The sequence below is a fragment of the Pezoporus wallicus genome, unplaced genomic scaffold (genome assembly GCF_028554395.1).
Source record: "Pezoporus wallicus isolate ANWC-B61680 ecotype Strahan unplaced genomic scaffold, APGP_CSIRO_Pwel_v1 scaffold_11491, whole genome shotgun sequence".
NCBI lineage: Eukaryota > Metazoa > Chordata > Aves > Psittaciformes > Psittacidae > Pezoporus > Pezoporus wallicus.
In genome coordinates, this window is record NW_026642649.1 from 6,025,122 (window position 1) to 6,049,945 (window position 24,824).

The 24,824-nt window shown below is 39.2% G+C and overlaps 1 long non-coding RNA gene across 1 annotated transcript; it reads left to right on the forward strand.

Moving 5' to 3' along the window:
• LOC130611148 (uncharacterized) lies at positions 1-24,002 on the forward strand. Its single transcript, XR_008975180.1, has 2 exons — positions 1-98; positions 23,741-24,002. It is a non-coding gene; the product is annotated as an uncharacterized LOC130611148 (long non-coding RNA).
• The last annotated feature ends 822 nt before the right edge of the window (positions 24,003-24,824 follow it).

Here is a 24,824-nt window from a genome sequence, read left to right on the forward strand (position 1 = left end):
CTCTGAGATCTACAGTAGGACACTCTATTGTTCAGTCCCGGTGCTGCTTGGCTGTTCCTTGACAGAACAGTAAATGGTTGCAACGTATTCCTAACATGGTAATCATGGAGGAATTCAACTTAACATTTTGATATGTATTAGATAAAAATAACCCAAATAGTTTGAAAGCTTAGGTTACCTGCTGACATGCAAGTACAGTGTTGGGAATTACAGATTTGGGAATCAAGGGAGGCATGGAAGGGAGCTGTTCTCATAGGGCCAGTGGATCATGGTTATTCAGAACGAATAGTTCACAAATTATTTTTGTTCTTGTTGTCTTAAATACTAATCAGTAAATATTACCCACTAAATCCTTAGAGCCTGGTCCTTAGTTAACAACAGACAGTATGAGGGGCTTGTGAAGTGTGTTCAGACAAGTTTACTTCTTGCTTGGCATATTCAAATGACAGTGTTTCAAGACAGGAAGAGTGAAATATTTCTGACAAATTGTGGAGAACTTACTGGCACTAAACAACTGCTCTAAGAGCTACTTTGAGGTCTGCATAGAGGTTAAGCTGCAAAACCCACAGAGAAAGAAGAAAAGTACCATAAACAAATTACTTGTTATGCTCTGTTCAGCTTTTGTAGAACCTGTGATAGCTTCATTTCTCTTCACACCATAGGCATCAAGGGTGTCTTTGCATCCTGCCACAGAGTGTTGCTATAGAGATGTATGGTGCAACACCTATTCTCAATCTCTTTCTTAGGGTCTCCCATACAGTCGCTGCATGGGAAGGGCTTTTCATCTGTGGCAATGTAGTGACCAGTACAGTGAATCAGCGTGGGCAAGGACAGCAGTTGCTATCCATGCCTTGCCTGTATGCCATTTTAATCCAGTGTTGTATTGTGAAAAGCAATAGGACAGAGTTTAACTGCTTCATGAACTGTTCTGTAAAAAAAGTAAGGGATAAGAGTAGATAATGCTGAGAGAGAAAAGTGAGGTGAGCATGATGACCTAGCGATACTGTATCAAACAGGAATGAGACTAACATGAGTATCTTGTCTTTTGGGAACAACTGAATACATTTTTTCTATTGCAGGGAGATGAAAATTATTTTGTTTGTTCAACTGTGTTGAATAGGTAATACAGTTCTTGGCTTGGCTGCGCTTTGGAAGTTGAAACATCCCAGCCCTTGTTTATGTTTACTCATAATAGTTGATGAAGTAAGCCAGGAAGCGAACCTCTCTTAGAAACTTCGTTTTTCACATCCCAATCTATCATCCTTGGTCTGAGGTAAAACTACTTCAGACAACTCAGTGAAGCCAGGACCGGTCCCATAAATAGAATTTCTAGAGCAGACTGTCTGCATATGAACTAACTGCTTAAGTGTTACACTGATCTCTACAGCCATTTCTTTTATAAGACTTCATCTCTTATGGTTTAAGTCTCACAAAGAGGTGGTGTTTGCTTGGGTTTTTATCATTTTTAGTGTCTTGGGAAATTGATACCAGGAAATAAAAATATGCCATGGATGAGTTTATGGTCCTTTAAAGAGCATCGAGGCTCTTTGGTCCAAAACTATTCATAGAACTATGGCACCACTCGGTTTTTGAACTGCTAGACACAGCCACAAGGTCCTGAGGTGCCTAGTTGGAATTACACTGGTTTATAAAATCATAGTATCATTTAGGTTGGAAAAGACCTTTAAGATCATCAAGTCCAACCATTAATGTAACACTGCCAAGTCACTAAACCATGTCCCTAGGTGTCTCATATACAGGTCTTTTAAATACCTCCAGGGACGGTGAGTCCAGCCCTGCCCTGGGCAGCCTGTTCCAATGCCTGAGCACCCTTTGGGGGAGGAATTGTTCCTCAGCTCCATCTAAACCTCCCCTAGTGCAGCTTGAGGCCGTTTCCTCTTGTCCTGTCCCTTGTTCCTCGGGAGCAGAGACCGGCCCCACCTCACTACAACCTCCTGTCAGGCAGTTGTAGGGAGTGATCAGGTCCCCCTGAGCCTTCTCTTCTCCAGACTGAACCCCCCAGGTCCCTCAGCCGTTCCCCATCACACTTGTGCTCCAGGCCCTGCACCAGCTCAGTTGCCCTTCTCTGGCCCCCCTCCAGCACCTCAATGTCTCTCTTGCAGTGAGGGGCCCAGGGCTGAACACAGGATTCAAGAACAAAGTATTAAGAGAATTAGGGCTTTCCTTTGTCAGGCAGGAAGACATTTAATGACACTAGCTGTGAGTGTCGTTGGCTGGCAGTAGAGAGCTGCTTAGATCAACATACAACTTAAGTTTACAAGTAAAAAGTTGCTTTTTTCTGCTTTGTAAATTTGAATTACAGAGCTACTTTTGGCTTTATTTAGTTGTCCAGAGTGGTTTTACTTCAGGTCTAGGATTATGGTTTGGGATGCGAGAAACTGATTTTTTGTCACTGTGATCAGATAGCATGGATATACCTTCACATGTTAAATAGTGCTGAATGGGAAGTGTGGGTCTGTTCAGTTCAAGGCAGTATATTCAGCTGGGTACATGGGACAGTATTTGATTGTAATTTGTAGGCAGAACAGACAGTTTACTGTTACTGAATTGTGAAATTTCATGAGATGATTGTGAAAGTTGTGGGGGAATAGACTGTTTCAATTTTCACCAAACTTTTGTGCTGTGCATGCAGGAAGAAATGTTTTGTTTGGTTTCTTCCCCCACATTCAGATACTGTAAAATAGCCTCTTGACGTTTCTACTGTGTCATGGGAGCCCTGTTTATTTCCCACGGAGCAACTATCTGATCAACTGCTGTCCCTAGAGCCAATTTATTGCAGACATGCAGATCCTATCAAATGCTTTACCAGATGGATGGAAGTGGTATACCTATGCCTGTGGATAGAATCAAGCAGCTTGTGCTTTCCATTATTAGCAGAGGCCAAACTAAGCAGCTCTACATGCTCTCATTAGGTTTTTGTTTCGTGCAGTTCCGCAGCAAAAGACAGCTTCACTTGTGCAATGGAGAAAGGGAAAGAGTACAAGGAAATCAAATTAAAACTGGGGGCTCAGGGTTGCAATTTGTGGTCAAGACTACAGTTTATTGCTTAGCTTCTTTACTTCTCTGATATAGTTTACTGAATTAGAGAGTTATAAAATATATCACAGTATAACAATACTAAAATACAACATGTGAGCTAAGACAGAGATTTCCCGAGCCTCAGCGTGGGATCAACTATGTCCAGCTTAGACTTTTTAATAATCATCTTTTCATTAGAGCCCAAGTGAGTCTGTCTCTCATTCAGTTTGTTGCTTCTCTCAGATCTGGTGAAAACCAATTGTATCAAAGAAGACAAACTGTTGAAAGAAGATCCCAGCCATTCTGCTCATTGATTGAACTACGATGTTCTGCTGTGCAGTACATCAACTACAACGTATTTGTACTAGTAGTAGTAGTTGTACTTGTTGTAGTACAAGTACTACAACGTATTTGGACTATGTTGGGCTCTAGTGGTTGACATCCAAGATAGGCAATAGATACAATTTTAAGAAATGTTAGCTTAAAGCTCAGCATCACATAGGAAGCCTATGACAGATCTGTGTTGGAATATAGGTCTTCTTAGTCCCAGTGTATTGATATAACAGTAACAATTTCCTAGCAAGTGAAAGATACAATATACCACAGGTGCAAAATGACCAGAGAATCCTGACTGAAAGAGCAAGCCAAAGAAAGGGTTTATTTTTTAAGAGAACAAGGTTTCTTTTATTAATTCATCTACATGAGCAGATAGCACATTAACCTATAAATGTAATAAAGTAATCTTGGTTTAGAAGAGTGTATGTGATGCTGTTTAGTATTTTAAGAATGCCTTTGTCTAGGTCACAGTTGGGATTTGGTCTGAGGGAATTCACATAGTCATTTGGGATAAAAATGAATTAATTTGGTCAATGGTTTAGGTTTTGTACTTGAAAGGAGTGGCACATGTATCAAATCTGACACAACTGGGTATCTGCAAAGAATTATCATCTGAGGTAATTGTATGTGTGTTAAATTTGCTACTGTAACTAATCTTTTTCAGATAAGAGCTGCAGTTTGTTAGGTAGTAACGCTGAATAGATACATGGAGCCTCTGCTGTATCACTTGCAAAGGGGGAGATCAAATGGTACTGCTTTTATTTTGAGGGTTAGGAAAATTTCTATTGACTCTGCTGGGAAGACGATCCCAGGCCTTATAATCGCCTAACTGGTGGGTATACAATGAGAACGTAGCTATGTACATGAAGTCAGTGTTGTGGAACTGCTTTGAACACAAGCAGCATGTCATTTTATTATAGAGATTCTAGAGAAAACGGAAATAATTTGTGTCATTCTTGTCAAAAACACGGAGATAAAATCCAGTGTCCATTTTGTTCTTTTTTGTAATGAGGTTTTTGGCAGCACCTAGTGGGTTCCAGTGTGTTTTGCTTCAGGGAGTTTAAATGGAAGCTTCTTGACAGCTCTACTTTTCTATGGTGATTTTTGTTGTATTTCTGTTTATAATACAACAAAATTACTAATTTTTAGTAATAATCAAGGGATCCTCAGATCTGTTAGGAATCAGATGCTGTAGCAGCATCACTTTTATTAGCTGCAACATCATTCTTCACTGCTGAAATTCTGAGGAAAGTTTCTTCTGTACTTGAAACTGTATCTAGAGCGAAGTTTCATGGCATTGGCCTGCTCTGGTACCACCTAACTCTGGAGGAGTCTCACGTCCATTAGGGCCTCAGGTTTTTGTTTGTCTTCCTTTGGAAACAAAGTTTACAGGATCTATTCTTTCCTAGTCTTTTCTTCCTGCACTCCCCTCCCTGCACGAACAAATTCAGGATGTTTGTGAAAGTAGGAGGCAATTCCTCTTCTGAAGGAAAGGCTCCATTAGAAGCTCTCCCCTTATTAGACATGGGAGAATTCACATGGAACAGCTTTTCATGCGGGTGGGACTTTGCGACGTTTCTTCCCCACATGGCTGCTTTGATGTCTAATGAGGGGTGTGTCACAGTACAGTGCTGTTAAAAAGTCATTCCCCAGCTTTACTGAAAGTCAGCGTTTGTTTGTTCTGATGTTCATACAACTGGTGCTTACCTCAGAGCTCCTCAGGCACGCAAGACTGGGCTAGAAATGTTGCTGACCACTGACCAACACTGTGTCTACCTCATACTTACACACATTCAGACCTCACTGCTATGTCAGTCTGCTCAGAGAGTCTCGGTGTGGTGGTCGTCCTTACTTACACCCATGGCCAGACTTGATGCAAATAAAGTAGCAGCATGTTTCAGTCCAAAACTCTGGAGTTTCCCATAGTGGCCTGGCTGCTACACAGCCCACCTGGAACAGGGAAGCATCAAGCTTGCTCTCAAATGTAATCTGTGATAATTTGTAAATTGTTTGCTAGGGCAGACTTGGGTTAGGAACTGGGACTTGACAGGCTGTAGCTCTTACGTTCTGGTCCGTCCTACTTTGCAGTTCCTAAATAAACCAAACTCCTGAATGTTATCACACCTGAGCTGTGAGGAAACATGCCCTTGATCTGAATGCTGTCATTAACTTCAGCACAAGCCAAAACCAAAGCCTTGGATCCACTTTATCCCGTTCTTTGAGTAAAGAGAAAATTCATATCCAGATGACATGACTGAGGCTAGTGTGTAATTAAACCCTTCCAGACTATTTACATTTCCACCAATTATAAATGTGTAAGTCACATGAGGCCTCCTTTACAGGAATGGAGAAGAGCAAAGCTCATGTCAGGAGGCTGATGATTTACAGAATACACAGGGCTAGCAGTACTATGGCATGCAGCACTGAAGTCTTTATGAAACAGCAAAGGCTGCACTATGATGAGGTGTATCTTTTCTGAAAGTGAGCAACTACATTTCTGAAGTTAGCTTGGTTGTTTATAAAGCAGCTGTTCTAAGGAGATGTTGCTTCCAAGGCTATGTGTGTTTGCCTGGGTAACTTGCCTTTTCCTTAGCACTGCAGCTGCAGATGGCAGAGTTATGCGCAACTGAAGACAGCACATACCACTTGCAAAGAAATTACAGGAAACATTGCTCTTTTTCTTAGAATCTCCTCCACAAAGAGGAAAAGACTACAACAAAACAAAATATCGCAAGTACGTAATGGTCATACATTCCTGTTTCTTTTGCCCTTTAAGACTATATTTAGAATGTTTGTTTGATACGACCATATGTCTCTTTTAAAAACAACGTCTGTATCCGCTAAGAGGAAAGGCCTTCTTTGGTGGGAGATGCTCCGTGGAAACAGATTTTTCATATCACTTGATTTCCTCTTCAATTAATGTTTTTACTGTAGGCTCAGCCTTGTTTGCATCTGAAGTCAATTAAAGATTAGTCAAGGACTTCAATGAAAATAGGACTGAATTTCCAACAGTAGGCCTTTGAAAGAGAATCTCAAGTCGAATGTGCTATAAGCACTACAGGGGGTACAATATTATTAGTTCCCCTCTTTTTTCTGTCTAACTCTTTAGTCTTGAACCATGTGATAAGCACATTATAGCTATTTATTTTTCCCAAGAGCTTCTTTCAAATATTTTCTTTAAAAGTGTTAAAAGAGTTATATGCCCCCATAAAATAAATTTAGAAGTTAGAGAAGTCAAAAGCCTTTGTGGATGATAGGACTCTTGTATTTACTGGTACAACATGTTTTACTATAGAAAAACTCTGATGAAAGGGATTAATCTATGTGTGGAGTCAGCCATGTGAACAGTCAGCACAGAAAGAAATATAACCAATCCAGCCAGATTTTCTTCCTCTCACACAAACATGTTTTCACGGACACATACACCTACTTGTGCAACCACCCTTATTTTATCACAACTAAGTCCACCACATTCATGCTTTACAACTAGTCTTTCAGTACAGTTCATTCCGGATCCATGAGACCTCAACACGTGTGACATAGTCATTGCTTGAGAACTTCTGCATCCAAATATTGATCAGAACAAGTCAGACAGAATCAAATGGATTTTGCATCTTATTTAGCTTGTCCTAAATAGTGAAATTCTTATAAATCACAGCAAGCACTCTACACAGATAAATGCAAACCACAGCATTTGCATGACATGAAGGACAGGCCAAAAAATGAGAATTTAACTTCTGTAAACACATTCATACTGCACAGGCACTCACCTTTCCAGAATGTTGCCTGGCCTTTGGTTCACACTCTTAGACAGTTTTTGTACCTAACTGTATTTTTTCAAACCTTTCCTTTGAGCTGGAGGTAGCAGTTAGTACAGATAGTAATCAGTGGTCTTAAAAAGTAAGAATTCTCTTGGCTTAAGCAGTACTAATGTTTTGACATCTGTTTAGCAGCTGTAATAATCGGTGCTAGTAGAGATAAAGGTGTAATGCAAGAGCTGCATGAATGGAAGCATTTTAATAGAGTATCTTTGTAGAGAACTGACAGCATAAATGAGCAGCCAAGGTTTTTTTGTGCATTAGCAATGAATTTGCGTGTATGTGATCATGTATATATATGTACGTATGTGATTCAATTTTGAGTTTTTATATAGGAAGTATTTGTCTCTTAGCATGTCTACTAGATTGTAGTTCTTCAGTACCAAGACATACGCTCATCCTTTGTCAGCAGTATCCTGTGATATAAACCAAACGTCTGTTTAGTAGGCAAGTACTATAAAAGTTGTCTATTTTAATTCAAGTACTGAAAGAGAGAAAAAGGACTGGAGATTATGGTGCAAAGCTAACCCTTGGGTCTCAGGAAGCGTATAAGGCAGAGAGCAGCAGAGAGTAGTCTACTGAGGTCTATGTGCAATTTTGACCATAGCTGGGTAGGAGTGGAAGGAGGTTGCAATTGATGCTGGATCCTCTTTGGAAAACCTCTGAGGAAGTTTTGGGCAGCTAGAGGAACTAATGGTAACTGTTAAGTCAGTGGCAGGTGCTCAGCATATTCTGTACAGTTTCATGTGCTTTCTGAACTGAGTGATTTCAAAAATTTTAGTAACAGACACAAAAATATTGTTCATAATATTTTACCTCAGAAAGAACCCTTTTAGCTAAGGAAGTTCCACAGACAGGAGCTCTGAATAGTGGCCTTTGTATAGCCGCCTATCAAATGGCCAACTTGATGAAGATTTTCCTATGTTGTTCTTTGTAGACTTCTTTTTACTAGGTGCAGTGTTACTTTAGAAACAGCAGAATCGAAGAAAACCTTTAAAAACCATGTCTCTGAGGTTTCCTAATCCTCACAATTTGAATCATCTGTCTCTGAAACCTGCTTTTCTTAATATCAACTTTGGTCCAAAGTTTTATTGTCGCTCTAAACAAATGTTATTCTATCATCATTATCATCATCCTTGGTGCTATCTAGATGCTTCTCATTAAATAAATGAGAAAATGGCTGGGAAAATGCCTATTTTGTTACAGTGCAAATTTCATAAACCAGTTATGGCTTGTAGTTATACTTTTTCCCAGAAGAACTCATGGCTTTTTGCCATATTGGCTTTGGCTGCTCAGTGAATCACTCATAAAGGAAATCCAGCTTGTGAAGTAATGATTTGATATTCCCTGTTTTGCTTTTATATTTCCTTTTTCAAAAATTGTCTCTTGAATTAAAATGATAGTTTTACCAAAAAAGCCCCAACCAAACAGTCATCCACCCATCTGAATCAAACAGCAAGGTTAACCTTCTTCTGTAATAGAAAAGCTGTATCAGGATGCTTTTCTGTGCTTTAGATAGATACAAATGTTATGTTTTTATAACTAGGACTGTATGGAGACCAGCTCTAGGAAATGGTAGTCTTTTTTAGTGGTAGTAAGGGTAAAGGATTTACAGCACTTCAGGCTGAAGCCAACTGTTTGCAGCAAAGTTGGTAAGAACATCCAGGTACAGATTCAGGATTGCTTTGAGGCCTTGCCAGGGCATCTCAATGAAATGATTTTTTCCACTGTTTAGTACAAAATTCCATTCCCTGGGAAATCTTCTTCCTTTCAGCTGCAGTAATGCCCTAGGGCACTGCAAATTATTTTTATTCAATGCCTTAACTCAAGCTATCTACAGGTTTAAAACCACAGTGTAAGAACATACTATGTCTGCATTAAATTACCTAGAGGGTGAATTTGTTTAGATGTAAGTCTTTAGATATTTCATCTATCTCTTGGAAATCACTTAGCAATGGCTGAGCAATAGACTTTGAAAACATCTCACTTTGCCCATCCTTGGAGCCTTAATGGAATAGTTTGGATAAATCCTCCCAAAATTTCCTCTGTACTGGAGGGAATGCTCTGGCCTTGGCTGAGACAGTGCTCTTAGTCATTTCTTCAGTCAGATGTAGTGGTTCTTTGGCAGCCAACTGGGCTAAAAGTGAGAACTGTGCACAGGGCTACCCATTCTGGTCTTAGAATGCTCAACACTGAATGTGGAGAGGATAAGAGAGTAACAGAAAAGTATAGCTAGAGAGGAAGACTATACGGGAACAAGAAGCTCAGTCTCATCTTCAGACTGTTCTCCCATTTCTAACTCTTCATGCAGGAATTTAATATGACAGTTAGGAATACTAATGAGTGCTGGAAACTTTGATTTGGATCCGGTGCACCCCAGGGCATGTGGTTGGGGGGGGTGTCCATATATACACCCACATATATACATGCATTTATTCTGATTTAGAAATTCTATTATGTACATGTTAACTTCATAGCTAGTTAACAATAAACTTTTCAAAGAGTACTTGTCCATAGCCAGGACATTAACTCTAACAGAGGGACACTTCATATTAAACCATGTTGCCCAAGGCTCTTTCCAGCCTGGCCCTGAACACTGCCAGGGATGGAGCATTTACAACTTCTCTGGGTAACCTGTGCCAGCGCCTCACCACCCTCACAGCAAAGAACTTCTTCCTTATGCCTAACCTGAACTTTCCCTGTTGAGGTTTAAATCCATCACCCTTGTCCCCTCTTGTTATGTTTTATTTTGTAGAATTTTAATCTAAAAAGTCTGTTTTCCCTGCCACGTTTCAAAATCAATAAAGCTGATGTATCTTGTAGTGATAGCTATAACCTCTCTATGATATACACCATCCCATAAATCTTAAAGCATTTAGTGTCTTCCCAGTTTTCTTGTCTGCACGTGTTGACCCCCTTCTGTGGATCTTTAGATGGCAGTTGCTTTATATGCACTTCTTCCTGGAATAAATTCACCACTGAATTGAAGTGCAGTAAGTTTTATTCTAAATCACAGCAATAATTCATTTCATGTTCAGTTTCCCAATAATGACAGACTAATTACAGATCAACCACCTCTAACAGTTTTGAATTTCACAAGATTAACTCCTACTATATGCTCCTCTTCCAAGATTTTTTCTTTGTTCCCATTTGAGGATTACATGTATCAGCTCTTCAACAATTTGTTACCTTGGATTCATACTACAAAGCTCTTTTTATCTTTGCTTGGTACCTCTGCTGCTCATATCACAGATGTTTTTTAAAGGATGAAGAAGTAATATGAATTCCTGTCTCATACATAAGAGTATTAATTAAACCTGGTTAGAGCAGTTTGCTTGATTAAAACAAGACGTTTTGAAAGCTGAAGAAATCAAACCATGAAAAAGCTTCTCTGTTTCCTTATGAGTGATATATCCAGGAAGTTTATTATTTTCACTGACTCAAATACACCAAAATTTAGATTTCTTTTTTCTATATCTGCACTGAAGCTCATGGTGGCTTAGGCAATTCATCATTTCAGAAGTGAAAGGGGAGACCAAAGCCAGAGCTGCATGGCAGTGAACACAGATGCTGTCATGTCCCTTGGTGCAGCCACCACTAAAGTTACCCTGATTACAGCTCTGCAGGACTGAGACTGAAATACATCTGATGGCTGAGTCTGCAGGCATGTGGACATGACACATTAATCTGAGATGTGAAAACACCAAAACTAACTAATCTAAGACTAGCAGGAAGATGACCACAGGTAGGCACGTGGATTTGTTACCAAGATAATGGCATGTACTGCAATGTGCAGCAACATGCTGAGAGTAAACTGCAGCTTATCAGTGCCTTGGGTGTCTATTAGGTTTTTTCTGGTTTCTTATGATTGGAACCATTCCCTTAATGGCTGACTAATCAAGAAATTTAATACATAATTGAAACTGTAAGTTTAATTCCTTATTAGAGATTTAAAACTAAAGTTCTCACTCCTGAGATGAAATTTAATTTAGCATTTTCAGAAGGCTCTTCCTTTCAGTTTAGGATAATTTGGTCCAATTTTTGATGCACCACTGTGATTTGCTGCAGAGGGCTAAATAGCTTGTTTCTCAACTCTGTCCTTTGTAGTGTCTTTTTCATTGTTCATTCCAGCATCACTTTATCTGCCTTGGCCTGTGGTTTTCATTTTTCACAACTTCTTGCAGGTATGTATAAACTTCAACTTTAAGGGTTTCAGGGCCTTTGTCTGGAGTAGCAAATGACAAAATTGACTATAAAATACCCATGTATTTTAAAATAAATTTGATCATGACCTTAAATAGGATGCATGCATGATAGCAGAGTTTAGGGGTTTGCAGCTTTCATTCAAACTTTTCAAGCTCCTGCTACAGATCACATTAAGGGTATAGGCCACAGTGCAAGGAGAGAAGCAAGCAAAGATAAAAGCAGCTTAAGCTATAAACCATCTAGAGCTATTTGAAAGCAGTGGCATTTTCTGGGTTTAAATTGCTACAGACTCCTTATAGCTTCTTTTCTTTTTACAAAAGAATTCCCAGATCTCTGTTTTCTGCCAGTTTCTACAAAGCAAAAGCACCTTTAAAGTATCTTCTTGGCCCTTACTGAATGGAGGATAGAGAACTGTTAAACATATATATATAAGCTTCACAGAATGTTTCCATAGCTCTTTCCTCCTGAAATGAAACTAAACTGAACCTGCTGCTCCAAAGCCACAGTTTCTAATTGCTGAAGGCAATGCCTCAGTCTATTCCCTGTGCCTTCTTCCATGGTTAAGCCTTAGTCAACAGTCACTCATGACTTTTAATTAGTCTGACACTGAATGCAGCCCCTCCTCCTTCAGTAGCTTCTGTGTTTTTCTCTTCTGTGGAAAGGCTCATGAAAAGAAGCTGACTGCATAAACCTGACTGCTCAGCACGTCTTCCTAGCTGTATTTTCTCAAGCTGTTTTAATGGCTAATCAGCCTTTAGGAACATATCTCTCTTACTTATCCCTTGCTGTTTTCTGTCTGGTGCTGTCATTCTGCTTTACCTAAGCTCTCGGCTTTGTTAAATGGCATTGTTACCGTACACATGGTGAGGGCCAGCAGTGCTTGCAATGTTTGATTTGCAATGCATGAAAAAGACTTAATTGTTCATGTTGTTTCAACAGGCTTTCTGAAGAGAGGTTCCTATTAACCAACTTTTAAAACACTGGCTAGGGGCAATGGTAGAAACAATAACAACAACTGAACAACAAAGGTTAAAGAAGGTTTGAGATTTACACCCTGACAAATGGTTAGTTCATTTAATATAGTTTTAGGCTCAGGAGGGGAAACAAAATCTTCTCTTCTACTGTGCAAGCATTTTTGTTTTTCAGCAGCCTCCTGTCTATACAACAAATGAAGCTAGTCTTGCCTACTCATGCATATACACACAGGAAGAATTAAGCTATTATTAATTGCAGATGCAAGTATGTAAGGTGGAAATAATGTAAGGACTTGCTGCCTTGCCATCCTGTATTGAGCCTGGCTTATGTTTAGCCTTAGCAAGCTTACACATGAAAACTGTATCGCCCAGGAAACCCAGTAGAGGTTGCTAGTGTTGAATTTTTGTATGAATGGACATGTACAGCCATGCCTCATATGGTCTGAACACAGTACTTCAAGAACTGAAGTATGGACATAGATTGAAGTATATTTTTTTTAAATTTGCTCTTGGGTATCACAGTTTATAAGAGATTTTATTTTAAAAGGCCTGAATTTCAGGTAATTGCTGAAACAAGTTATATGTATAGGGCAGGGAGATTAAAACTCCTGCTTTTCCACTTCAAAAGAAAAATAGGGCAATATTTACTCTGACAGCCTTTTTTTCTCCCCTAATCTGACAACTGTTTCCTCTCTTCCTACCCATAGCATAATTCCCATCATGATTTCCCCCAATATAAATTGTGTGTTTCTCTCTAGGCTGTAGCCATCAAAAAATAAGAAAGCAGGGAAGAATGACTTGCAGAATGCCTGGGCTGGCATGTGGTAAGGAGGATCATGAAGAGAAAGTGGCATTTAAATTTCTCTGCCAGAGTTCTTCTAAACAGGTGGGCTGCAATAGCTGTAAATAGAGGCTGATTTTGTTTGTAATGGAAAACTATGGTTTCCAGGACTAGGGATTTTCATTTCAAATAACTACATTGTTCCTGGTTGTGTGCTGACTGAAAAGAAGATTGCTTTCTTTGCTACCTGGTAAAAAATGAAACACTTGAATATGATTTGGGGCAGGATAAATGACTCCTAGACTCTGTTGACATAATGTGTAGTCAACTGCAGTTGGCTGTGCCAAAGGAAGAAGCAGGGTAAGGCTGGAGGATCCCCGTAGTGGAAGCTGGAGTTCTGGCAAGGGCAAAAAATCACAACAAAGCTTAGCTTGTCACAATGTTCTCTGAGAGAGGAGAAAAATTAACATGAATGTTTGAGAGAAATGAATGGAACGGGGTTAGTGGTGATGAGAGACTGATAAAATATTATTGCTTGCAAGTCACACGTTTCTGCAGGTAGTATTTCAAACCAAATGCTGATGGCTGTGACATCTGGAAATAATTCCATAACAGAAAGAACTGGGAGAGAAATGCATGAATAAAATGATAATGCAGTTCATATGTGTAAATTAAGAAGTGACTAATTCTTTTCCAGGGTGGTACTGGATGGTTTCTGAGTCCCTGGTAGACTTGGTTTTGATTGGGATGAATTTCAGTCACTGAGGGTAGTAAAATGACTTACTTCATTATTCTCAAAGCAATTAACTTGGAAACTGTGGAATCAACAAAACTAAAGGTCAGACTTATCTTTGGTTATGAGTCCAGATGCAGAATCTCATCATAAAAGGCAAATGTCCTATTAAGTGACAGAAGCTCGTCTGCACACCCTAAAAGGAGCACAGACAGTGTCAAGCGTGGGGGGACGCCTAAATAATACCCTGCCCCTGCTGCTGCCAGGCCCATTACAGGAGCCATCAGCCCATAAAAGGACCATCACCACACACCCAGATGAGCACAGGGCCACAAAAGCAGGTAGAAACCCAATCTCAAACTCAGAGGAAGGAACTGACACCTTGTGCAGGCCCTCCCAGGGCTGTCCCAGGTCCAGGTGTGACACCCATCACGATGAGTCAGTGCAGAAGCACCTCCTGGGCTAGGGGGTTCACTGCCTAGAGGTGTGGGGCACATTATGGGATGAAGGGGAAGAACATTGCTGGATTGCACAAGACTTACTATGGGATGTTTAGGGGAGGAATTAAGGGTGGGGAGAAGGAAGGATCTAGTTGACAAGATGATCTAAGTAAGAGGGACAGACTTAAGGTATGTTAGCATACTTTTTGTTGAATACAGTGTTAATCTGTTAATTGCATTCTGCTTTAATTAAAGTTTTGGTCTTCAAGATGATGAAAAGTTAAATCTACACTGCTTATGCTGTTTACACACCTTATTAGTATTGTATTTCTGCTGTAAACTCAGCATAATATATGATAAAGTAACAGACCTTCAAAATAGTTTCTGTAAATGTATGGGTTTTCCTGTTTCTTTTCTATTCCACCAGTCAGGACACAGTTTTGATCAGTAAGTTTAAAACGTTGACAGCTGATGAGATGTTAGTTAATACAATTTTTGTGAAGAGTTCTTGGCATTTCATAACCAGTTCAGAGGTTAGAATTTTGCTTAACAGGATTTTCAGATGAGCTACTTAGGAAATCAGTAGCTTTTAGTTTTTCCTAGAGAGAGGAGAGGAGGTGTGCAATCAGGAAATAAGAGAAACACACAGAATGAAATGAACAATCTGCTCAGAAGGAAAAGGAGGTGTTCCATGATCCATGAACCTCAGACATGGAAATAAAATAGTAACTGGGCAAGAAGAGTTTGACTCTCAGGGTTCAAGTCTGTAAAGGAATTTGTCCATAATGTGGATCTGAGGCATAATTTAATGTTAGTTGTTTTATGTTCTATTTAAACCACCTGCTGAACTCAGGCACTTTGAGGTGCATAGACACGTAAGCTTTTCCTGTTGAAGTGCTTGGTTGGCCTACAGTCCTATGTCTGGATGTATGCAGGACTGCCACCTGGGCGGTACTCAGCACACACATTGTGTTTAAGACCTCAGAGAAGACAGAATTTTCCACCTAGATTCAGTAAAGGTCTGTCAACTGTACTCTCAGTCTCTTAAGTCATATTAACTTTGGGATCAGCACAAAATACGATAGCGTTATTTACTGCGATTTAAAACCACAGTTGCAGGAGGTAGGTGCTGCATGTGTTTTTTACAATGTATCTTTGATTAGAGAAAACATATAGGGAAAAGAACGCAATTCTGTTCCAGAACACCTGTCCCAAGCAGCAGTTAAATTTTCCACTCCTTTGACAGTAATACCATAAAGATAAGAGTTTACATTTTCTTAGTCTACTAAGAGTTGTCAGGTCCAAGATGACATCTTGGAGACCCATACTTAGGTCATTCAGCTGGTATAGAACCATAGAACGGTTTGGGTTGGAAAAGACCTTAAAGCTCATCCAGTTCCAATTCCCTGCCATGGGCAGGGATGCCTTCCACTAGAGCAGGTTGCTCCAAGCCCTGTCCAGCCTGGCCTTGAGCACTGTCAGGGATGGGGCAGCCACAGCTTCCTGGGCACCCTGTGCCAGCGCCTCAGCACACTTATAATAAAAGATTTCTTTATGTCCAATCTAAAACTACTCTCAGTTTAAAACTGGCTTGCTGTGTTCTGTCACTACAAGCTTTGGTATGAGTCTTTCCCTTTCTTACAAGCCTCCTTTATATCCTGAGAAATAGTAGATTCTGGTCCCTGTTTCCAAGGTTGTTTATGCAATTTGTATTTTGTGGTAATCGGAGAAAAGAGAGAGACTGAGTGAATGCATGAGTGTGTGAGTGAGAGCGAACTGGATATCTTCAGTTATACTCTGCCACTCCTTTGGAAGACTGGATGTAGATGGCTAGCTCATAGTTTTAAGCAACTGAAGAGCTACAGGGAGGATTTAACATAAACCTGAGAGAGAAGCAAATTAGGACATAAGTTCTGTATGGTACTTCCACATTTTATACTGAGTACTCAGTATTCTGGCTGTAACAAATCTTATTCTAGGAACGCTCTGTTCTTCCCTGTATATTTAATAAAGCCTTGGGAGACTCACCTTGGCAACACTTGAATCTAGTTCTTGGTCAAGACAATTAGGCTAATTAGCTTTCCCTCCCTCTTTCCCCCATCATAAAAAGTAAAAGATGTCACATGGGTTTTTTTCATACTTAGACCATTTGCTTACAAAGCAGACCCATGTTTTCTAAAGCCCTGGCTCTTATTCTTTCACCATAGTAATTATTGGTCGATTTAGTAGGTTCTAGATGTATTAAGTTCACTCAGCAATATGAAATGCAAAGGAAATAATATATCAACCGTTAAATTGACGTGTCTTCCAAAGACATGTGAAAGTTGCTCTTCCGAGTAGAATATTTTCCTAACGTATGAACTGACATGAATATGACTGGAATAAACCAGGGAATGACAACTGACAACAGCTCCAATTTTTTTTTTAACCTAATAATTTAAAGAAAATGAACGCAAAACTGTAAAATAACCGACCAGAGGCAAAATGAAAATGAAAACAAACCCCAACAAATTTCAGGAACTTAAAAGCATAGAGAATAGAAAATGAATTATTGCCTTACTGTTAGGCAAAACTTGCAGTACAGCTGTAGGCAAGTTTGTCTTCATAAACATAGATTGTCTTTTCACTCTGTTTTTCCAAGAACTACAGAACTGACTCAACAGCAATACTAATACAAGACAACTGACGTACTAGTGTGGCTAAGGCTAGTGTTTTCTGAACAAGCTTACTTGTGGTTCTTTTTATAAGAATGAAAAAGATATCTTAAGATGGTATCAAATTTGTGTTTGCTGATTCATTAGCTCTCAGCTAGGTTTAACATCAGCTCTTACTTCTACGGGCAGAATAAATGACTTACTTAGGCAAATTTAAAAGACATAGCACCTTTCTAATGTCTTCTTTTTTTAAGCATTGAGAAAATGTAAAAGCCAACATTCCCCTTCTTGTGCAGTCTAAACTGTTCATATTCATCAGTGCCTTCCATCCCTGCTCCCATCCTCTTTTAGAATTAGGGTTCTTCAGTCTTCTCCCTTGGAAATATGCCATACACTGAATTCCCTCTCCTGGCAGTCTTCCCAGAGGAGGTTTGAAGGTTTGTTTTGTTTTCTCTTCTTGTGTCCCAATCATGCAGACACACCCTTAATCAGACCCGGGTGAGTTTTGTAATCCTTAACGGTTGCCTGGCAGACAGGGTCTCTTGTTGCCTAGATAGGACACTAGTTCCTGCTATAGAAGAGAGAGTGATCTGGGTTGATTGTAACATCTCTAAGATAGTGGTAGGTCTTTGGGGTTATTTCTTTTGATAGCTGTTTCCAGTATTTCTTCAGTCTCTCTGTGGCTGTGCTATGCCTATTTCTTCTTGTGAAGTAAGGGAATAATAAATTGTTTTCAAAGATGAGTTTATACCAGCACCTTAGTAAAAATGTAGGACAACTGAAAAAGTTCTTAATGGGTGAAGGAGCTCAAAGTACGTCCTCAGAAATACCAGAGAGGGAATTCATTGTAGGGCAATAAATACAGGCTTGGCAGAGAAAGAGCAGAGTGACAGCACAACTAGCCTAGGAAACATTTTATTAGCATTAGCTTGAAGCCTGAACCATCCTCAAATTAGAGTTTCTTGCATAGCCAGAACCATTCTCATCTTCTGAAATGAGCATCCTATAAGGTGTAAGGTCTTGCTAGTCTGATGACTGTGGATGTATCCATTCATTAATCTTATGTTAGCTCACTCATGTTAGCAGTTTCAATCATGAAGACAGTTTATTCACTGAGGTCAACAAAACCATTCCAATGGCATAAAAGAAGGAATAAATCTTAGCCTAGTGCTGAGGCCAAAAAAAGCATCTCCCAATTAAATTAGTTTGGCTAAGGAATATATTTGAGGGGACATAAAAGAGAAACCAAGGAAGAAAGAATGTAATTTAGTTTTTCTGAGAAGTCATTGAAAACAACTTAGCTGTTCCTTTTTCCTGATACCTTAGCAATCTTTGAGATAATGTGGAATGGCCCATGTGAAATGAGTGCTTGTAGGACTGCAGTAGTGTTGTTCACCTAGCAACAATTCCCTTTCTATGCTCCATCTTCTCAGAATTTTGCTCTGTTGTTTTACAGTGGTTTTGTTCAGGTCTCTTGCTCAGTAGCTGTAACTTCATACAGATGTTTTAGGTATTTTTTTCAGGCAGCCTAGCAGGGAAACACAGCTTGCAAAAACAGAACACCAGGAGAAGAAGAGGCAGGAGGCATCAACCTGTTACTCCAGACTTTTGAATTAAATATAAATCTTGTTGAGTCTTGGAATATGCTTCATCAGAAAGAGCTTATTGAATATTTCCTCCTTCCTTGCTTAAATAAAATCACAAACCCAACAATGAAGTAATTTGGATAGCACAGAAATAATGTGTTCACAGCTTCTCCCCTTCCCTCCCAAGTCCCTAATGCTTTACTTCTCGGTAAAGTGTACAACCAGAAATTATTGTGACAAAAATCTACCTGATGCAGTAGACATCTTAAATTATTGCTACTGTAGGTGCCTAAGATACACAGCTTCTTGTTATAATGGATTATTTTATTTCCTGCTGCTCCCAGCCTTACCCCACCGGTGGATGTCACACCACAGTGGATGCTAGCCTGCCAGGCAGCACAGTGTAGCATCAATTTAAAAGTGCAATTTGCTTCCATTAAAGGTGTAGAGAGGTCTATTTTCCATGTTAACTACTGGAAGGAGTTGTTGGGAGGTATGATGTCAATTCTTAGCATGTATCAGCATGTAACAGAACAGGAGAATTAAAAGCAAGCGATGGAAAGTTGGGCAGAAGTAATACCACCAGCAGTAATAAATACTTTACCAGGAAATGTCTAGTGGTTTGTTCTGTTGTTTTTTTTTTTATAGTGATTACACTGAAAAGCAAGAAAATTGTTACTTTAGAAAGGCTGGTTAACAGCCAGCCTTATGCTATATGATTGTACAGACTTTTTGGAACTTTGTCAGGTAGTCTCTCCCTGTCTCTTACATGTTCCCATTCCATAATCTCCCATTTAAAAGTTTTCTTTGTGGCAAGCTCACATCACAGTAGCCAACTGAGTAAGCTGACTGATTTTCATGCAGCGTAGATGCTGATCTTTCTTCATTAGCTTCAAGACAGCTTCACTACCAAGGCATGCATTCTTCAGTAATGTCCTTCAGGAACTATGCCAGATGTACTCATAGTGGAGATTTTGCCTGTTAAAAGCTAGTAATTGTCTATGTTTCTTCTTGGTTTTGTCAGACTTAGTGGTGGGCTTCCCTACCCCCTCTCTTCCCCCCCAGAATAATGCATTTTTCCATTCAGTCTAATTTGGAAGCTGTTGTATGTTGCATACACAATATTTATGGTATTTTTACAACTCCAGCATGCTTCAATCAAAGCTGTTTGCTACACTGGAAGGAATTCAAGATGGAAAATGTCTAACAATCAGAAGGGACAGAAAGAAGACCTTTGCTCTTCCATTTTCAGATCATACTTTAAGATGTTTAATTCAGTGTCAGTGATTTCCTATTACTCTTAACTCATTTCTCTACTTGGAGGCACTTTAATGCTTGTCATCTCATTAAAAGGATAGTCGGTGTTCCTCAGCAAAGAAAATGTTTCAAACACCACACATAACAACATCACACAGTGTTGGCAGTTGCAGGCACCACAAATCTTTTGTCTTTGAGTCATGCAGGCAAACCTGTGAGGAAGCTTAGAAAGTTTGAGAACTCCTGACTTACTTCTGCAGACAGTGACTGTATTCATTTTATCACCCTCCATGCTTGTTCCAGGACTCCTATTAAGTGCCCATCAATATTTTGACTCAATTTATCTACTCTCATTTACCAATGAGTGCAAAATAGCGCTGAATGTTAGACTGACTATGTTTGTTAGGGGTATTATTAAAAAAAGTCTGTTTATATGGCTTAATGAAAAGCATGACCTAAATTAGCATTTGGGTCAATACATTTTAAAGTTAAAGTTGGATTAGAAGACTAACGATGGGACACTGAAGAGGAACTTTCAGAAATATTTTTGCACAAGGAAGATTTCTGTAGTCCCGTATTTCTGTATTTTATTGAGTACTGAAAAAGAACCAAGTAGTGGTCTTCTAGTGATCCTTTTATTTTCAGCCTGAATGGGTGTAAGAAAAAGAGATTTTTTTTTTGTGAAATTCTAAATGTTGATCTAAATCTATAGATATTGAGGTTAGGCTGAACAGTCTGGCTCAAGGACAGAACAAAGCTGATAGCCCTTTCCATGTAGTACACAGTTAGTACTGTGATGCTGGACAGCTCTTGGTAAAGTGACTCAAAATACCTTTTGTTGATGTTTTACTACTAATCCTTGCTAGTCTAAGGAATTTTCGAATTAAATATCCACTGTGCGTGTGTATCTACAGATCAGTAATTGTCGTATTCATGATTAGAGGAAACAAAACCTCAGTGGATGTAATTTGATTTTTGTCTTTCTCAGTATTTTGAATTCAAATTTTGCTTAGAACAAAATGACAATACCAAGAGTAACCTCAGTGCTGAGTAACATTTGTGTCCACTGACATCAGCCAACTTCCAGTAAAGTGCAAGCTTCAACATCTAATGCTTCACACTAAATGCCTAAGAGGCAGAACAGCTCTATGAATGATGGTTCTACGAAAAGCTTTTTCACTAGCACTTGCGGCTGCTCCAGGAGATGTCACCAGGGACAGAAGATCATGCCTGACATGATGAAATGTGGAAAACCAGGATCTATTTTCTGTTCCCTGTTACGAGCACAGTGATGACACTTCACGTTCAGATGGGAGGGAGAAATGTATTTGGCCCCTTAGACTTAGACCAAGATTTGTAAAATATTTAGGCAGTTAATTCCCTATGAGGTCTTTCTTCTTTGAGATTATCTCAGTCCTGAAAGTGATATGAGACTTATTATCCATACTTTAAACAAATAAATAGCAAGCAAATATCACTTTAGCTCCTTGATAGAGGGTGGAGAAAAGCAGGTTAAAAAAAGAGATCTAATCCAAGAAAGCTAAAACTTGCCCTTTACAGCACTTGGTGATGAGTGATGACACTAGAATGCATCTACCTGACAAGTCTATCAGTCACACCACAATAAAAGGTGTAAATAGTTTGCAGAGGAGTATGTTCTTAGTGCAAATGTAAAGAATAATTCACTCAAAGTTTAAAAGGGTCAGCTGTGACCTGTTTATTTTAGATGACTTAAGAAGGACATGGAGCTGTTGGGGCAAGTCTAGAGGAGGCCAGGAGGACGATCAGGGGCTGGAGCACCTCCCGTATGAAGATAGGCTGAGAAAGTTGGGGCTGTTGAGCCTGGAGAAAAGAAGCTGAGTGGAGACCTCAGAGCAGCTTAAAGTGTCTGAAGGGGGCTACAAGGATGCTGGAGAGGGACTCTTCATCAGGGACTGTAGTGATAGGACAAGGGGTGATGGATTCAAACTGAAACGGGAAGTTCAGGTTAGATCTAAGGAAGAAGTTCTTCTCTGTGATGGTGCTGAGGCACTGGCACAGGGTGGCCAGCGAAGCTGTGGCTGCCCCATCCCTGGCAGTGTTCAAGGCCAGGCTGGACAGGGCTTGGAGCAACCTGGTCTAGTGGAAGGTGTCCCTGTCTGTAGCAGGGGGTTGGAACTGGATGATTTTAAGGTCCTTTCCCAAACCAGTCTGGGATTCTATAAATTGAGCCTGTTCTCGTTTCTGCTATTGGAAGTACTTAGTGAATTTCCAACAACTTTGAACATAGAAACATAGAACGTTGTTGAAAACCAAAGCAAAATCTTTCTTTTACAAAATTCACCATTCATAATTGAAATATTCTTTTTGTAGGGAGGAAGCTATTTTATTTATATATCTTTTGTTTGGAATTTGGTTGCCAGTCCCTCTGTTCTTCTCTTGTAAGAAAACAAAAATAGATAGCAAATCTGTTTGCAATTATTTTTTAAAAGCCTTTGATATCATGGTTAAGCCAGTTCCTGTTTCTCTTCTCTTTCTTGCAGATTTTTCTCTTTGATAATTCTAAGCTATCAGTCTGAATGTGTTTTTATTTAAAACAGCATTTTCTGTTGGTTTTCTGTGAAAGCTGACATCTTGATGGGTATCAGCATGGTAAAAGATAGTCTCAAGTGTTCACTTAAAGATGTTATGCTTCAGATGGGAGATTTGTAGGGAGGTATATAAGACATGCCTTTGAAGTAACCAGACCTAAAAACCTTGAACTATAAAAATTACTTTATTAGAACCCTTCAGGATTATATGTACGTTTTATTATAATCCTTAATGATCTCCATTCTCTTTTTCATAATTTTGGGGTACCTTGATCTAGTCTATAAAATTCACCTTGAAGTTAGAAAGGGAAAAGCACCAAACACTGACTGGGAACAGAGACTTGAAACTTCTTCTTTTTTCCATATTCAGCACAAGTGTAGGGTATTGATTGTGTCTGGATAAATCTTTACCATTTACTTTTAGTTGTTTCACTTTGGACAGCTACATATTCAGCATGCAAGAGAGAAAGTTTCCACCTGAGGACAGTGGGCAAGCTAAGCCTCAGGGATGTGAGACTGCTGGATGCAAGTCTGCTTTCTTCACTATCCCACATGAGCATGTGATGAAACCCCAAGGCTTTTCAGCATTCACTTGCTATCCTAGCATTTTCAATGCCTTCTGCCTGTCTTTCTTATTTTTAACCCTGAAACTTCATCTTGGATCCAAAACCCATTTGTCAAGAGAAATCCCAGTACTTTCCAGAGAGAATGGGTTTTGCCTCATACAGTTTGAAATAATACAAAAGCTTTGCTGGGAGAAAGCCTTAGCAGCTTTCATTTGCAACTTAATTTTTTGTTAATGGAAATGCATATTACAGGGAAGCTGAGCATTCTGTCTCCCTTCTTTTGCACTAGCTGCAGAGCCAAGACTGTGAGAATGTCAGCTGTGTCTTTCTTCAATTTTGTGGTTCCTTCCAGTCATGTTTTCTGTTGTGGTCCCCTATGGAAAAATAATAAAGTACAACAAAAAAAGCCCACTTCACTCTGATGTGGTTACAGTTGGTCTTCTTTACAGATTAACTTCCTTTTAAGTGTGGTCTCCATGCAGAACATCAACAAATAGCATGAAGATTTATTTCAGATTAAGCTCAGCAAAACAATGCATTTTCTCCAGTAGATATAATTCTTATTTTAGCTAACCCTTTGCACAGAAATAGTGCTTGTTTTATGGTTGAAGTTGTCAAAAGGAAAACTGTATTTAAAGTTTAAAAGACTGTAATGAAATAATGGAAATCTACATCTAACTCCTTAATTCCTGGTGACAGATTTCCTTGGTGGTTTTTGTAAATTAAGATCTCTATTCACCCTTCCACATTTGTTCTTTTTGTTTTGGTTTGGTTTTGCAGATTATCTCTCCCCACTGATAATGTAACATGGCACAACATGAAAACTTCTTTCTCTGTTCAAGAAGAAAAGCAGGAATGGCAAGGGACCAAAGTGGAACCACCCTCTGAGAATCTCCATCACTGATCCACATCTCTAAAATACCAATATATTTCACTTTTCCTTCACAATATAAACTGTTGTGTACTACATCAAGATCGATGGATTTTCATTCTTTCAGGCTTCATAATAACAGAAATAATAATAAACTAGCCTGACATTTTATCTGTGCATAAGTATTTTGGGTGATGGTAGAACTTGAAAACTGTCTATAAAATATAGTTTGTATTACTCCTTCCAGAAAAATAAATTAAAAAATGGAAAGTTCATAGCCAGCAGCATAATTTCAACATCACAATGGTGAAGACAAGACTTAGACAAAGGTATTTCAAAAGCACTGGGAAAAGAACCAGCAAGATCATTCTCTTTCTTAAGAAACAGTTTTGGAATAGAAAAATCACCTTCCCTATCTGCGTGTAGCCATCCATTCTTAGATCTTTAGTCTACTTGCTTGTATGTAGTATAAATATATGTAGCAAAAGGAAGAGCTAGATGTGAATTTGAAGTTGTTTTTAAGCTCATCCAAGAAAAGATTTATTTTCACTTTGTGTCAAATCTTTCTTCAGTTTCACCATTTTATCATTTATCATTGGTGCATTTCTTCTTTCAGTTCCAAGATCTTCCCTTGATGACTCTTTATGGTATATTCTCCATGTGATTTGAGAGAGTTGGCATTGCCATGTGGACAGTTTCTTGCAACAGAGAAGCAACAAAGTGTATAGCAAAGTAGAGCTTGGAGCTGCTACTATTGTGCAACAGCAACAGAAATATGCTCTAAATATACGCTCTGTGAAATAAATAGCATTGGAAGTGTGAGCAGGCTGTTCTATTACAAAATGCCTTAAAACAACAAAAGCAGTGATCTATACTAACCTTGTCGATTTTAAAGACTTTCTTTTTTTGCCCACTGAACAGTTACTTATTCCCTGCATTTATATTCTAAATGAATAACGCAGACATGGGGTCAAAGACAGAATAGTCTCTTAC